Source organism: Amblyomma mixtum, chromosome 3 (genome assembly GCF_055824585.1).
Source record: "Amblyomma mixtum isolate Tamu chromosome 3, ASM5582458v1, whole genome shotgun sequence".
NCBI classification, from domain to species: Eukaryota; Metazoa; Arthropoda; class Arachnida; order Ixodida; family Ixodidae; genus Amblyomma; species Amblyomma mixtum.
In genome coordinates, this window is record NC_143014.1 from 10,590,951 (window position 1) to 10,608,089 (window position 17,139).

A 17,139-nucleotide genomic window follows, 5' to 3' on the forward strand; every position below is an offset into this window, starting at 1 on the left:
GTGCGGCTACCTAACGCCGTATAAATCAGCATTTCACAAACTCATCTGCATGATTCGGGTACCTTTCGCCGAGCGAAATGATGGCGGCGAATTTCAGCCATTTTTTGCAATGGCGGCACAACGTAAACGTGATGATACGTCATTCTGACATCACTCCAACATGTGTGCCTATCACGTGATTTACGTGATATTGTTCCAACCAATCAGATTTTAGGAAGTTGCCATTTCCGGTGTGCAGCTATTTTCTCCAAATTGGCAAGTCGAGCGCAAGTGCTCTCGCGCGGACGACTTGTAGATTCTTTTCCCTTCACAATCACATATATGTACCAGCCGGGCACCAAGAATAGCGCTACGAAAATGCATTTTCAATGCCACGTCAGATCGACGTCACCGCGAAAAGTGCTTGTGTAACCGACCCTGATTGACACGCCCATTGACGGCGATTGACACTTCTGACAGCCAATCAGAGAGGCAATATGGCGCCGACAGGCGAATGTGAATATCGAGAATCGGGCCCCTGGCCCCAGATGCGTCGCCTGTAGCTGCCCGGCATGCTGCCCGGTTTTCCAAGCTTTCGTTCGCAGCGCCGCCAGAAACAGATGGTTGTGAGTAGTCGCATTTTTTCACCTCAATCATTCCAATTTGCTGACTTTGTAATTGAAACAAAATATTTTGTCGTTTAATGCAACAAGTTTGTGGCAAAAAGGGCTTTATCAATTCTTTTTTTAATGCGTGTAAAGTTAGGCGACATTAGCGCCACCTTTCCGTTCGCTGGCGGCGGATTGCGAGTCTCATGTTGGCCGCGCGCTACACTATCTTTTTTAGGACGCTGAAACGACTCTTAGTTGGCGGGGTGCGACGGGTGTGAAGTTCTGGGTGCGTTTCTGCAGTTTGTTTGTGTTAAATGTGCTGCCTCGTTAGTGTTGTGGTAGTGTGACTGAACTCGGAAGGTGACAGATGGCTCCAGTGCTGCGGAAGACGTTCTTACGCGCACGCAGTGCTCAAAAACTGCTCTGACGTACTGCACGCAACCACGCCGAGAGCGGCCGGCTCCCGATGCCCGATAGAAGAAACGGCTTGCCGTGAACGTTGACAAATGTAAGTACAGAACTGGAAAATGACTTCTGCGATGTGTCGGGGGTATGATTGAGGGCTGCGAATGCATTTGGGTTGGTCTTCACGCCTTGTTCGCAGTGAGGTGCAAAATGCGGGCACCACGCGATCGTTTGCAAAGAGAAGGTGTTCTGACACGCTCGCTTGCCAACTATGCAACTTTTAACCCGCCGCCTCACGCTCTTTGCGTCAGCTCCTCGGCGCACGAGTTATGTGATAGAATTTGGTTGCACGCCGAGAACTATGGGGTGCTGCTTGATTCGTTATTCCGAGTGAACAGGAGCAGCGCGTGAAAAGGAGACCATAAGAACGAAAAGTGCTTGTAGCGGCGTGCGTCTTTTGATTCTGCTGCCTGAGTGTTTACTGGATAAGGAGCATTGCCCGTTCTACGTCGCAGTCACATCAAGTGCTGTGTTTCTTGATAGTTCTGGTCAACGAAACGACGATTAAAAATAGCAGAACCATTCCATTGCAGTGTAGCTGAGGTAATCGCACAATGGAAGGTTTGTTGTCATTTTATTTTTTTACGTTCACTACATTTATGTCATTCCCTCATTTTCAGTCTGAAGCGATAAAAGTATAACGTGATTCGCGAATAATAGCTTTAAGAAAAGTATGACAAGCTTTGTAAACCATTTTTTTGCTAACTATTGGAGGCATAGGTAATTAATCATTAGCCTCCACTCATGAACAGATTGGACTGAACAGCTAGAGGTTGTAATGGGATGTGCCTTCTGTGATGTTTATGAAAGCATGGTTCTAATGCAGCCTTTCTTCAAATGCACCCGCAGTCAAGCCCTGTACAGCTGCTCCACCGGCATCACCACGCTACTTTTGCACCAGCTTTCATCTGTCATCGAGCCAATGCTACCTCAACCAGAGGCAAATGACATCAAGACCTGCTGGTTCAGCCTATCAGCCATTGACACTGGATATCAAGCATGTGCCACTTGTAAAGGATAGGTAGACAAGTGGGTATATTTTCCTTGTCTTTTTTAGCCTGCCAAAAATCTTCTGCTGCAGGCTCCCTCTCTCTTTCGTTTTTTTTTCTTTTAAAAGAGGACCAAGAGAAAGGGAAAAGATATTGCGGGCATCATGAAAGCACTCCCCTAGTCAAGTGCATTGTGTTATAGTGTGAAATGCTTTTTATAGTTTTTTCCCTCATGCCTCTCGTGCTTGGGAATCTTGATCATAGTATAGACCAAATTAAAACAATTATCTGCTTCATGACCTTTATACAGCAGTCTAAAAGCGGCAAATAAATTTTATAGGTTTACTTCAGCAGTACCTACCTCTTACAAGGTATGGCATGTTTGAAGTGAACCAGTGATGTGATAGGCATGGCCTAACGGGCAATGCATAATTGAATATTGGCGTTCAAGTGGAGCACTCTGCTTTAGAAGCATATTTGTTGCTAGCATCAATAATTGATACCTTACCAGGTTATCCTTGCATTACATGAAATTCTGTAAAGCTTATATTTTAGCTGTACGGAAGAAAGGTGCTTATTCGATATGTCATGAGCATTGCTGAGGTTTTCTTTCACACCCCCTTTGTCACAACTGACTGCACTGTACAGTTGAAATGCATTTGGAATTGAGTATTGGTGCATTGTTATTTTTATTCATGCCGACGTTCAGTTACTGATTGCATTACACTAGCTGAGCCTAAGTCAACAAATATTGCTGTGACCTTAACAAGACCCCTGGCTTTACTTGAACCGATGCATTTGATGTTGCCTTTCTCCCGTGCCATCAAGGTTTGTAATAAGCTGTGTAAATAACTTAATTCACTTTCTAGAGGTATTTATTGCTGCAATTAGTGACAGGTAATTTCCTAAAGAACAACCTAAGTGCACATTTTTATCTTCTTTGGAACACTTGTTTGCTTGTTTCCCTTGTATTCTTAACTTAAACAGATATGAGCAGGCCTCAGCACTGGAGGGATGTGCTGCGGGACAAATAAAAAACTACCAGTCCAGCTGCTCCCTTAGGGGCACGTTTCTGAGGCTTTTATCGCTTGTAATTCTATGCAGCTTCACTTACAAGTATTGTATCTGACGCAGTGTGTGCCTTAATATTTTGATTCATTTGCTTTACAGTGTGCCACTCTTGCCCTGACGAACTTGCTCACCTTTGTACTCTTTGTTCATACATTTTCCCCTAACACCTGGTATAGCTCCAAATGATACATTATCTACAGCAACATGTGCATTATATTGCAATGTCTTTATGCCATCACTTTTGAAAACAAAAGCTGCCTGAATTTTTGTGCAGACAAGACAGAAACACAAAATAATTTTCATATTTGATGGCCTGCATGTTATCTTCATATGACTGGAATGGCTAAATATCTCTTCGTGGTAGCCTAATTAGGTGTAACACGTTAATGTCAGTTCCTGTGAATATCATTCAGTCTTCGAATGTGGGGGCAGAATTGAACACAACAGCATGTTACAGCTTTTTCTTGTTCAAGGACGCATTACATTTAGTTCTAGTCTTGTGACTGCTGCTTATGCTATTACTCAGCAGCCTTATCAAACTCGCTCGGAGTGCTGCATTTTAGTGCACATTTAACTGATTGTTGCTTCTCCGTGTTTGATTCTATTAGAAGTTACTATAACTGTATACTTTGAATGTTTTCTTGTGCAGTTCTCTTGCTTCTGCATTCTGCCATGGAGGAGGCTACCTGTTCGTGCGCACGTCTCATCACTAGGACGCTACCTCTTCCGCTGGTGATGCAGACAAGTAACGACAGGGTTAATTGGAGAGGCATGGGAGAGGCCTTTGCCCTGCAGTGGGCATAGGCAGGCTGATGATGATGATGAACAACAAGCAGGCTGCCTGATATTGAGGACAAGTGTCAGGATAGTGCACCAACAAAGTCGCTTAAGCATTTCTGTGCTGATGCATTTTTATTAAAATCACCTCATAGCTTAATATCTACATCCATGGGGACATTTAGCATATGTTTGGCATCTGTTTGACTTTTAATTCGCTAGTGTTTGCAGCCTTTAATGTTGGTCTTAAGACAGTGTAAGCATTGTTTCACTGTGTGGGATTTTTTAGCTGTTTGGAGATGTGTGTGTATGCATGCAGTTTTTTTCCACGGGTTTGTTATGTGGCTCATGGAACTTTCATGTTACAGAAGAAATTATTTCGTTTCTGTGTTGTACAGGAAAGTGAGCAGTATTTATATGCACCAGGTGTTTCAGGGAAGAATAAGTAGTTTTCAAAAATATGGCTTTTGCTGCATAATATTACCAGTGTTAGCAGACACCAGAAAGCCGGTGAGGTGTATTTAGTAAGCTGGTTAACTAATTTCTGATAATTAACTTTTTAACTAACACAGGTTTGCAACTGGTTGCAGTTAGAGACTTTTAGCCAGTTGTTCGTAGTAGCCATATCAGTTTCTGGAATGTACAAAACATGATTACTTTCGCCGCTGTGGCTCGACAAAATTTGGCTGCATCGTGCGAAAATACATGCGCTTTTGAAAGCACACAGGGAAAGAAACCCCTCCAGTGCATGTAACTGCTACAAATCTCTAATGGCAACTAGACGCCTAACTCTGATAGTGAAGGAATCATATTCTTAGCGGTAAGAAACAGACACAGCACCAAGATACACACACAGGACACCCGCTAGACTTCAACTATCTTTACTGGACACTTGTACGACATAAATATGTATCACTGAGCACACGCAGGTGCCTCGTCATCTGCAACAGGTCTTACTACGCCCTCCCCTCTCCTCCAAGGCATACGGTTGCGCCGATAAACAATCTCTTTTTCTGCCAACGCCAGGGAGGGAGTGCTTACACACGTCACCCGCCTCTTGAATACTAAAGACTTCGATAATTTCTCTTTCTTTTTTCTCGGCTCCCAGGCCTTTCGTATTCAAGAGGCGGGTGACATGTGTGTAAGCACTCCCTCCCTGGCATTGGCAGAAAAAGCGATTGTTTATCGGCGCAACCGTATGCCTTGGAGGAGGAGAGGGCGTAGTTAGACCAGATGCCGATGACGAGGCACCTGCGTGTGCTCAGTGATACATATTTATGTCGTACAAGTGTCCAGTAAAGATAGTTGAAGTCTAGCGGGTGTCCTGTGTCTGTGTGTCTTGGTGTTGTGTGTGTTCTTACCGCTAAAAGTATGATTCCTTCAAGCCGTTACCAACTAGCCCAACTTATGTTTTAACGAAGTTTCTGATAGTGAAAAGGTTCATTAATAAAAATTAGCTAACCAGCTTACTACGTAAGACTCTTCACAAGTTTTCTGGTGCCTGCCAACATTGGTAATACTATGCTGAAAAAGCCATACATTCATCTCAAAATACCTGTTTTTTGAAAATTACTTAGTCTTCCCTGAAACACCTCGTATATATGTAAGAAAAACCTAACGGGATTTCATTGACGACGTTTTGGTTGGAGGGCCAGCCGTTTTCAAGTGTACTACAGCATTTGAAGCACACAGCTTTTGTTTCAAATGCTATACTATACTCGAAAAAGGCTGGTCCTCCAGCCGAAACATCGTGAATTAAAACCTGTTATGTTTTTCAATTGCTGTGTGTCAGTCATTGTTACTCAGAGGGAACTGAGGTGAAGTGTGCCGAATGCAATATTCTGTTCCTCTATTGTTCTCCATAAAATATTTTGATGCATCATGCATGTGTTGTAGCGCGTATGTACACTTGTGCACAATAAATGTAATAATTTGCATTTTGCTTCTATTAATCTTTCAGCACTCCAGGATAGTGTTCACAAAATGATTTTGAAGTGATAAAACTATGTTGGTAAAAGTGTTGTACTGTGCAGTTAGCATACACTTTTCCAAAAGTTGATGTAGGAATTATACTTTCTTCGTACTTGAGTCTTTTGAATAACGGTGGCCAATTGTCGGAAGACCGTTGATAGAGTGTTGGTAGACATTGTCGGTATGTGGTTGATAAGAAGTGTAAAGACTTTCTATGTACTTGAGTATTTTGGATAACGGTGGCCAATTGTCGGAAAACCGTCAATAGGGTGTTGGTAGACATTGTCGGTATGTGGTTGATAAGAAGTGTAAAGACTTTCTATGTACTTGAGTCTTTTGAATAACGGTGGCCAATTGTCGGAAGACCGTTAATAGGGTGTTGGTAGACATTGTCGGTAAGAGGTCAGTAGGAAGTGTATACAAACTCGATAAGGGGATGATAGGAAGTATAAAGACTTTCTATGTACTTGAGTCTTTTGGATATCGGTGGCCAATTGTCGGAAGACGGTTGATAGGTTGTTACTACAATGTACAAAGGCGTTTAAAAGACTTTCTATTCAATGTTGATAGGTTCTATTAACAATTGTCGAAAGACTTTCTAAAGAATATTACTAAAAATTTTTGTAAGGGAGGAGCAAATGGCTTGCCACCTCGCGCACGTACTGAACGATGCATCAAACAATGTCAGGAAAGCAGTATCTGTTCCTTTCCAGCGTCAGTATTCCATTCCCTTTGCCATCCCCCTCCACCATAAACCTGTGGACTGTAGGGAATAGGAAGGAACTAGCAGACTAATAATGACTCGGTTCATAGAAAAATGGTGCAGCTTTCTCACAGTGAGAGCCGCGCCTGCACTGTAAACAGAAAAAAGCACATGGATAGGAGCAAATGGCTTGCCGCCTCCCACACCTACTAAACGATGCGTCAAACACTGTCCGGAAAGCAGTATCTGTTCCATTGCAGCGTCAGTGTTCCATTCCCTTTGTCATCCCCCTCCACCCTAAACCTCTGGACTGTACGGAATAGGAACGAAATAGCAGACTAATAATGACTCGGTTCATAGAAAAATGTTGCATCTTTCTCACAGCGAGAGCCACGCCTGCACTGTAAACAAAAAACCACCTGGATAGGAGCAAATGGCTTGCCGCCTCCCGCACCTACTGAACCATACGGCAAACACTGTCAGGAAAGCAGTATCTGCTCCATTCCAGCGTCAGTATTCCATTCCCTTTTTCATCCCCCTCCACCATAAACCTGTGGACTGTGGGGAATAGGAAGGAACTAGCAGACTAATAATGACTCGGTTCATAGAAAAATGTTGCAGCTTTCTCACAGCGAGTGCGGCGCCAGCACTGTAAGCAGAAAACCACCTGGATAGGAGCAAATGGCTTGCCGCCTCGCGCACGTACTGAACGATGCGTCAAACAATGTCAGGAAAGCAGTATCTGTTCCTTTCCAGCGTCAGTATTCCATTCCCTTTGCCATCCCCCTCCACCATAAACCTCTGGACTGTAGGCAATAGGAAGGAACTAGCAGACTAATAATGACTGGGTTTATAGAAAAATGTTGCAGCTTTCTCGCAGCGAGAGCCGCGCCTGCACTGTAAACAGAAAAAAGCACATGGATAGGAGCAAATGGCTTGCCGCCTCGCGCACCTACTGAACGATGCGTCAAACACTGTCAGGAAAGCAGTATCTGTTCCATTCCAGCGTCAGTGTTCCATTTCTTTGTCATCCCCCTCCACCCTAAACCTCTGGACTGTAGGGAATAGGAAAGAAATAGCAGACTAATAATGACTCGGTTCATAGAAAAATGTCGCATCTTTCTCACAGCGAGAGCCGCGCCTGCACTGTAAACAGAAATAATTGCTGAGGCTTAGCTAAGGTTAAGGCTAGTCAGATGCGAAGCATATTTATGGCTAGGCTTGGTAATACATGGCTTTTTCTGGTTGAATACTTGGTCATTTTAATACAACCACTAAAAGTGTAGCAAGGATTGCCGTGGCAGCTATATACGGGATCATCGGTGAATTCAATGCAGTGTACAACCGCTGCCCCAGCACCGGCTACAACACCATTCTTGGCACCCATGGAAATTACATTGGAAACACCCTTAGTTATTCCACCACCGCCACCATTCCCTATAGACTGTAGTGATATACCCCCAGCAGCAGCAGGCAGCGCCTCTGACGTGGAGCCTCCACCGCCGCGGCCGACCGCGGGAGCCGGCAGCCCATCTCTCCTCTGCTGTGACGTCATGTTGTCACGTGGTGTCGCGTGGTCAATGGTAGCTCCACCGCCGCGCTGGACGGGCTGTAGTGTAGCTCTATTAATATGCTTCGTATAAAACCACCTGGATAGGAGCAAATGGCTTGCCGCCTCCCGCACCTACTAAACGATGCGTCAAGCACTGTCAGGAAAGCAGTATCTGTACCATTCCATCGTCAGTGTTCCATTCCCTTTGTCATCCCCCTCCACCATAAGCCTCTGGACTGTAGGGAATAGGAAAGAAATAGCAGACTCATAACTCGGTTCATAGAAAAATGTTGCAGCTTTCTCGCAGCGAGAGCCGCGCCTGCACTGTAAGCAGAAAACCACCTGGGTAGGAGCAAATGGCTTGCCGCCTCCCGCACCTACTAAACGATGCGTCAAACACTGTCAGGAAAGCAGTATCTGTTCCATTCTAGCGTCAGTGTTCCATTCCCTTTGTCATCCCCCTCCACCCTAAACCTCTGTACTGTAGGGAATATGAAGGAAATAGCAGACTAATAATGACACGGTTCATAGAAAAATGGTGCAGCTTTCTCACAGCGACAGCCGCGCCTGCACTGTAAACAGAAAACCATATGGATAGGAGCAAATGGCTTGCCGCCTCCCGCACCTACTAAACGAGGCGTGAAACACTGTCAGGAAAGCAGTATCTGTTCCATTCCAGCGTCAGTGTTCCATTCCCTTTGTCATCCCCCTCCACCCTAAACATCTGGACTGTAGGGAATAGGAAAGAAATAGAAGACTAATAATGACTCGGTTCATAGAAAAATGTTGCAGCTTTCTCACAGCGAGAGCCGCACCTGCACTGTAAACAGAAAACCACCTGGATAGGAGCAAATGGCTTGCCGCCTCCCGCACCTACTGAACGATGCGTGAAACACTGTCAGTTAAGCAGTATCTGTTCCATTCCAGCGTCAGTGTTCCATTCCCTTTGTCATCCCCCTCCACCCTAAACCTCTGTACTGTAGGGAATATGAAGGAAATAGCAGACTAATAATGACACGGTTCATAGAAAAATGGTGCAGCTTTCTCACAGCGACAGCCGCGCCTGCACTGTAAACAGAAAACCACATGGATAGGAGCAAATGGCTTGCCGCCTCCCGCACCTACTAAACGAGGCGTGAAACACTGTCAGGAAAGCAGTATCTGTTCCATTCCAGCGTCAGTGTTCCATTCCCTTTGTCATCCCCCTCCACCCTAAACATCTGGACTGTAGGGAATAGGAAAGAAATAGAAGACTAATAATGACTCGGTTCATAGAAAAATGTTGCAGCTTTCTCACAGCGAGAGCCGCGCCTGCACTGTAAACAGAAAACCACCTGGATAGGAGCAAATGGCTTGCCGCCTCGCGCACCTACTAAACCATGCGTCAAACACTGTGAGGAAAGGCCTAATCATTCCGGGTGAGTACTGAGTGGTCCTTGATTGCGAAGGGGCCAGCGTCCGGGCAGGATGTCTGGGCCAGGCACTGATGATGCTGAGAAGGGATGACTGCCTGAAGGTAGTGGTTGCCGGCACAAACGGCTATCTGCAAAATGAACCAGAACAAGCTGTAGCTACCGCCTTCCATATTGACGCCGGACCCACAATGACAGCTAACAAAAACGACCCCCATTCCCTGTCAGCTGGTTCAGGCATTCCCCAGACATTCTTTCTCATTCTAATTTACTTTCTCATCTACTCGTACATCTTTCTTCTCATTTACTCGTACACAGGCGACTTACCTATGAACATCGCTACCTCTGTAAGTCTTTGTGATTCTCCGCGGTGGCAAAATGGCGTTCGGCTGCTGATCCGAAGGCTGCCGAATCGATTCCGGCCGCGGCGGCCGTATTTCGATTGAGAGGAAATGGAAAAACACCATGTGCTGTGCGATGTCAACGACTGCTATGACCCTTGCTAGTCCAAAGTACTCTGGAATCGTCTACTACGGCTTCCCTCAAAGCTGTCACGATACCCAGTTCCCATAAAAGTTCTTTCCATGAGCCGGCTACTAACAACCTCTAATTACGTTTGATCAAACAGAAATGGCGCGGTTTGAATCCCGGCGCCGCTGCAGTTCTCCACCGGATGAAAAGAAATCCAGGTTTTGTTGGAATTGAATGACCTAGCCGTGCTACCAGAGCCGGCGATGCACCCACTCAGCAGATGAGAATTTCGCTACCCTGGCGTACGACATGAACGCATCAATAGACTCCCCAGCGGCTGCGGCGGTCACACCTGCGACGCAGCGGAGGATCAGGACAGGCAGCGGTTGCAGTTTCAGAACCTGGCAACGCGAGACGCTAGAAGCTTATTCAGCGAGGCTAGCCTGTAGCAGTGCTGTTCGAGCAGCTAGCTAGCGAGTAATAGATGGAATCTATTGGACACAGTGAGGTTAGGAGGAGTGGTGAACCATATACAGTGTTAAAAAATGGGCACGTTTACCGGACAGATGGAAACAACGAGGTGTAGCATTCCTGATGAATGAAGATGTAGCTGGCAACATCGGCTGACAGTTATTGTAATCAGGCTTAATACTCTTAAGAGGTATATGATATAATAACAATAATAATGATCTTCATTCAGTATAATCTGAATATACAAAAAAAAAACGGAAGCGCCGAAGCCACAAGTGGGCTTGTGCGGCGACAACCGGCAGCCGCGGCAATCTTCGCGATGCATCAGAGCTCCATCAGAGGCAAAAGAAAATCAAAAGACATAAATATAAAGAACTAAAAAATATTGGTACAGAACAGAATGAAAAAGCACTGATAAGAATTTGGTACATGTTAAAGGTTCTCTAACGCTTCAACAGCAACACGCAGTTTTTTGCGGGTGGTTAAAGAAAATAAACTTGATGCTCTTGAAATAAACTTGATGAACTTGATGCGCACCTACATCCATTGATGATGACGCGCGATGGTTTCAAGGTTCCCGAAGAGGATCTTCAGCTGTTCTTTTTACCACGCGAACTTTATCTACACGCTCTGAGCCTTTTTAAGAGCTTGGAATTAGGGTTCTGTGCAGCCAATTTCTCTGTTAAGTTGAATAAACGCCCCGGCTCCTGCATTTTGTTTTTCTTGAACTCACCTCCTAAAGTAGGAGTCAGCCAACGCGTAGAAAGCCTTTCCGCCTGTCGCGTAGTGGCTACGTTTTTGCTTTTATTTTATTTTGTTTTTTTTTTTTAGGTTTCCGTGAATAAATAGTTTCAGTCGCAGACAACGCAGCCGCCGCCCACGAAAATGAAAATACGCGTGGACTCTCTGCTTTGCGCATCACTGCACCCGCCGATGGCAGAGCGGCAAGCCGCCACACGACCGGCTGAAAGGCACTGCACGCGTTGGCTGACTACTCGTTGTTTCGGAGCCGAGTTCAAGAAAAAAAAGGCAGGAGCCGGGACGTTTAATTCGGTTTAATAAGGCAATCGGCCGCACAGGACCATAATTCCAAGTTCCTCAGAAGGCTCGGAGCATATGGATCGAGTTCTCGTGCTAAAATGACACTTCGTTGCTTTGGGCCTCACAGTAATCGTGAGGCTTTTTGACTACCATAGCGTAGTCGGTGTTGCTTTCGACTGCCAACAAAAGAAAGGTATTAAATGTCTCAATAGCTTCATCTGCAGTCGTCAGCAGTAGCGCAGTCTTCGTCGACTCTGGTCGAGGTATTTCTGCTTGCTGTGTTGCCATCAGAAACAGCTGGAACTTTTGCGTGAACAGCAGCCAGTTCTTTCCGATGTCCCCCTTGAGGCCAAGTGCAGCCGGTGGCTGCAGAAAATTCATTGAGCTGTTCGTTTCATTAGCTCGTGTCGACGTTGCGAGGAGTGGGCGTTAACGTTGTCCCCCTCTGACGCCCTGTATCGCAGGCATTGTTCGCCGAGCACCAAGGGGGAACGAGCGTAGCATTACCTAGCAGCGGGTATTTGTAGTAAAAGTGAGTTCGTTGCGTCCCAACGCCTATAAGCTCTGAGACGGCACGGCGCCTGCGATCGTGAATGCGATACCGGCAGGGCGTCCAAGGGAAGGCAAGCGCATCAGGAGAGCCCTGGCGAGATGGAGTTTGCGTGGATTCGGGGCTGCAGCTGGCAGGGTTGACTGGAGAGGGCAATGCTCTTACGTAGTTCACGTGATAGCGATGTTCTATGTTTCAGCTCCAAGCTGACCATCAGCACGAAGTAGGTGTTTCTTCAGGTTAAAGCACACAATATACTGATTTCAGTGCTTTTAAGACTCCGTATCCAATTGTTCTTTGCAGCCGCCGCGGTGGCTACGGCGGTTACGGTCCTCGGCTGCTGACCAGAAGGGCGTGGGTTCGATCCGGGCCGCGGTGGTCGAATTTCGATAGAAATTCTAGAGGCCCCTATGCTATGCGATGTCAGTGCACGTTAAGGATTCCCAGGTGGTCGAAATTATTCCGGAGCCCTTCACTACAGCGTCCCTCATAGCCGGAGCCGCTTTGAGACGTTAAACCCCATAAACCGAACCAAACCAATTCTTTTTGCAATTTTCCGCAAGTTTTCTGCTAATCGTGAGAACTGCATCACGGATACAAAGGGGGCAGCAGAATTTACCGCCGCTCGGAGGCGCATTCCTCTCCGCGCCGCTGCCCGAAAAAAAGCGCGGGTCAGCAGTTTCTGTTTCGAGCTGCTCGACAGCGCTCCTTGAGCTATAATCGGATCGAAGAGCCCTCACCGCCAACAATTGAACTGTGTTGACGAAGCACCCGAGAGCAGTTTTCACAGCATAATGAGAGCCCGCAGCCCCGTTTCGCCCCGGGGCTCCCAGCGACTGCGGCAAATCGAATTGCATTTGAAAGCAGACTTCTTTCATTCGATTATACGCCGTGTGCGTGCCGAGAAAATAAGCGGTCGGGCAGTGGTGGCGCAGCGCCCGACTAAATCGGCCGTTCCTTCCTGCCCGAACACCGCCCCGCGAAAACAAAGCGGGGGCAAAAGCGCCGGCCGATGAAACGCCGCCGCTTATTGCGCGATTTAGACCGCATTCACTGGCGAACCAGTCTGCTTCGTGCGGCCTGAAAAGGTGGCCAACAGCTGCCGGCAGGTGGGCTCACGAGTGCTTCCACATTCCTTACTGCTGCTCAACTAAAGACTTCCCTGTTGTGGTTGCTTAACGTTTTCCGCTTTTTTATCAAGGCAGTTGGTGTTAAAGATGCTTCACAATTGCTGTTTACTTGTACTATTTATTCATTATTTATATTATCTTGAGCACGGTTGTTATTTATTCATTATTTTTGTTATTCAAATACCTCACCGGCTTCGACTGGAATATTATGTGAGGGGGCTACATAACTGAGGTACGAAACAGAAGCAAATGCAAGATGGTTATTTCAAAATCGTTATAAAATAGTAAGCAACCAACCAGAAAACAGAACTGAACTGAAAAAGACACTTCAAAACACACTTCAGAAAAAACACACATGAGAACAAAATGCTGCTTATTTTTTTCTTTGAAAATAACACAATCTGAGAAGTGAGCAATGTTGTTAGGAACACTATTTACACTATTCCAATAAATTATTGCACGAAGCAGGCCTGATGATTTCAGTGCGGTGATCCTTCCCGAAAGGCATTTAAAACTGAGGTGACTATGCAAACGGTGAGATGTGCGGCCGGTTGAATAAGAGGCAGTGTGAAAAAATGATGGCTTTAAACAATTTTATGAAAGAGGCAGATAAGTGCTACGGTTCTGCGAGATTCTAAGGACGGAAGGGACAACGACGCCTTGATGTTAGTTACGCTGAAATGTCGGTAATAGTTGCCAGCACTGAAGCCAGCGGCGCGATTTTGTACGCGCTCTAGCGAATGAATTAAGCAGTGTTGTTGGGGTGACCAAATGGAAGGTGCGTATTCAAGTTAAGGGTGGACAAATGTTTGATATGCGAGCTGCCGTGTGGAATAAGGTGCACCTCTGAGGTTACGTTTTAAATAACCTAATGTACGGTTAGCTTTGGGAGTGGTTGTTCCATCGCATGGCAAATAAAGATTAATAACGCTTACTTTTATTTATCTATTTATTTATTTATTTACAGATACTGCAGACTATACATACACATGGTACAGGCAGGAGGGGCATCTGTGGCAATATAGAAGTTCACAAATAACAAGCATATGACATACAGAAAACTGAAGCAAAAATATTCATAAGGACCGAAATACAATTAGCAACACAGGAATTGACGTTCCAATTGCCTAATAATGTTGCTTGCTGCGAAAGTGTGCGGGAATTTCACTGATTTAATGTTCTGGGGAAAAACCTCTGTTTAAAAGGGCTTGTTCTTGCGAAAATTGGAGCGAGATAGTGAGGCTGTGGGTGTCTAGTCTTTCTGGCACAATGTGGCTTGACGCATTCCGGAAAGTTTAATTTCAAATTACCAGACAGGTAGTTGCGCAGGAATGCGAGCCGACTGAATTCTCGAGAGTGTCTTTTTTATGTTGCTGCATCAGTAAGGAAGGAGAATCATGTCTTTTATATTTAATGAACATGTAGCATTCGGCTTTTCTCTGAACTCACTCGAGCTGCAATATATCTTTCGTACTATGCGGATGCCATACGATGGAGGCATATTCTAGTTTGGCTCTGGCGCAGGCATTATAGGCTAATAGTTTAGCTTCTGCAGGTGCACCCTTAAGTTTCCTTTTCAAGGACCATAGCTTTCTAAGAGCTGAAGAGCAAATAAGGGAAGAGACCAGGTGAGCTTATTAGTGTAACACGTGGGAAAAAGGAATGGGTGTTTATTAGGAAGTGCTCCGGTATTTATACCGGCAGCTGTTCAGCTCAGACATGCGCAGTGCTCGTCTTCTGCGACGCGTGCCGATGACGATGCACTCTGCCACATCTTTCTTCATCGAAAAAAAAAGTACCGAAGGAGAGAGGAAAAAAAATTAAATAGGCGATTAAGTTCGCCGTTCCGGCAAGGGATAACGTTGAGGCTCCCTACGCTGCCGACTGCTTCTGCGAAGCCCGTCTGCAGGTGCTGCCTGACTAGTCGAAGCGTCGCGTCTCGGAGGGAGGGTCCTGCATTTCTTCTTTTGTAGTTATTACATGCTCTCTTGTGCGACGCAGATGTCCTGCGCTGGTATCCATTATGTAGGATCGCGGCGTGCCTGCCGTGCCTACAACTACTGCTGGAACCCATGTTCTCTGCAAGGTGTCATAGACAGACAGTGTAGACCCTCTGTCAAGCTCTGGCAGATGTCTACCAGACCTGTTGTAGTACTTCTCCTGCCTTGTCCTGATGTCCTCTAGACGAGTTCGGACATCTGCAGTAGGAATAGTCTTTGGCTCGAGATGACAGTCCAGTACCGGCAGCCTCGTTCTGGTGCGGCGGCCCATCAATCTTTCGGCTGGGGATTGCAGGAGGTCGTCTCTCGGCGAGTTCCTCCACTCCAGCATGGCGCTGCAAAATTCAAAGGTGCCAAAACAGCATTTTTTAAGCAACTATTTTGCCTCTTGAACGGCACGCTCCGCCATGCCGTTCCCACGTGGATAGTAGGGGCTCGATGTGACATGGTTGATGCGAAAGTAAGACGTGAACGACCGGAACTTTGCACTGCTAAAGGGGGCCCGTTATCGCTGCAGACGTTGACAGGGATCCCGTGTGTTGCGAAAACTTCCATGCATGCTTGGATGACCGCTTGCGCTGTTGTGTGGGAGCTTTCGGATTTCGAAAAAAAAGAGTAAAAATCCACTATCAGCAGGTACTCGGCGCCGCCGTAGTAGAACAAGTCCATACCAACAGACTGCCAAGGCAAACTGGGCACCGGATGACTGATCATGGGAAGCTTTGTATTTCTGTTTTTGTGTTTTTGACACACTGGGCAAGCTTTCGCAAGTGCCCGAATGCCCGCATTCATATTAGGCCAGAACGTTACCTACCGTGCCCTTGCCTTCATTTTCTTCTCTCCCCCGTGTGCTGCGTGTAGTAAGCGGAGGACCTCCGGGCGCTTGGCTGCCGGGATGACCAACTTATTGCTCAGAAGCAGCAGACCGTCCTCGACGTGCAGTTCGTCGCGGTAGGCCCAAAAAGGGCGCAAGGTATCCGGAACTTGTAACCTGTCCTCGGGCCGTTGTGTACTCGAATAGCAAAGCAACTGCGACATCAGTGGATCGTTCTTGGTTTCATCCCGGATGCTTCGTAGTCTATCGTCTGCAATGGGCAGAGAAGAAACAATATTGACCTGAAGCTGCTCAGTTTCTTCTTGTAGTTCCACCTTACTTGGAAAACGCGACAAGGCATCAGCAAACAGCAGTTCTTTTCCTGGCTTGTACTTGACTGTGATTGGGTACTTTTGGAGCACTAGCCTCATGCGCTGGAGGCGTATCGGATATTCGCACAGTGCCTTGTTGAATACCATTTCCAGTGGCCTGTGATCTGATTCAACCGTTACTTCTGGTTGACCAAATATGTAATCTTGAAACTTTGTACAGCCATGGACTATTGCCAAAGTCTCCTTTTCAATTTGCGTGTACCGCTGTTGGGCTGCGGTTAGCGAACAAGACGAGTACGCGACCGTCCGTCCGTTTTGCAAGAGCACGGCCCCAACACCGTACTGGCTAGCATCAACCGACAGTACCACGGGTTGGTCCTGCTGAAAGTATGCCAGGACTGGTGCCTTTATAAGGCTTGCCCGGAGCTGTTTAAAACAATTTTCCTGTTCGTCTGACCAAATCCACGCTATGTCTTTTTTTAACAGCTCTCTAAGTGGGGCAGACAAAGTGGACATGTTGGGCACGAAGCGCGCCAAAAAGTTGACCATGCCCAGAAAAACTTGAAGCTCCTTACGATTTTTTGGCGCTGGCACTTGTAGGATGTCTTCCACCCTATCAGGGTCCAGGCAGAGTCCCTCTCTGGTGAGTACATGGCCCATGTAACGCACTTCGGACTGCAAGAAATGACTTTATTTCTTTTAAGCTTCAAGTTGTGTTCTCTGCACACCATCAGCAAATTACTCAGGTTGCTGTCGTGCTCCTCGCAAGTGTTTCCCCAGACTAAAATGCCGTCCATAAC

At 46.4% G+C, this 17,139-nt stretch overlaps 1 long non-coding RNA gene across 1 annotated transcript; it reads left to right on the plus strand.

Annotated features, from left to right (window-relative positions):
• The first annotated feature begins 887 nt into the window (after positions 1 to 887).
• LOC149349207 (uncharacterized) lies at positions 888 to 4,768 on the plus strand. Its single transcript, XR_016289399.1, has 3 exons — positions 888 to 1,098; positions 1,905 to 2,084; positions 3,765 to 4,768. It is a non-coding gene; the product is annotated as an uncharacterized LOC149349207 (long non-coding RNA).
• The last annotated feature ends 12,371 nt before the right edge of the window (positions 4,769 to 17,139 follow it).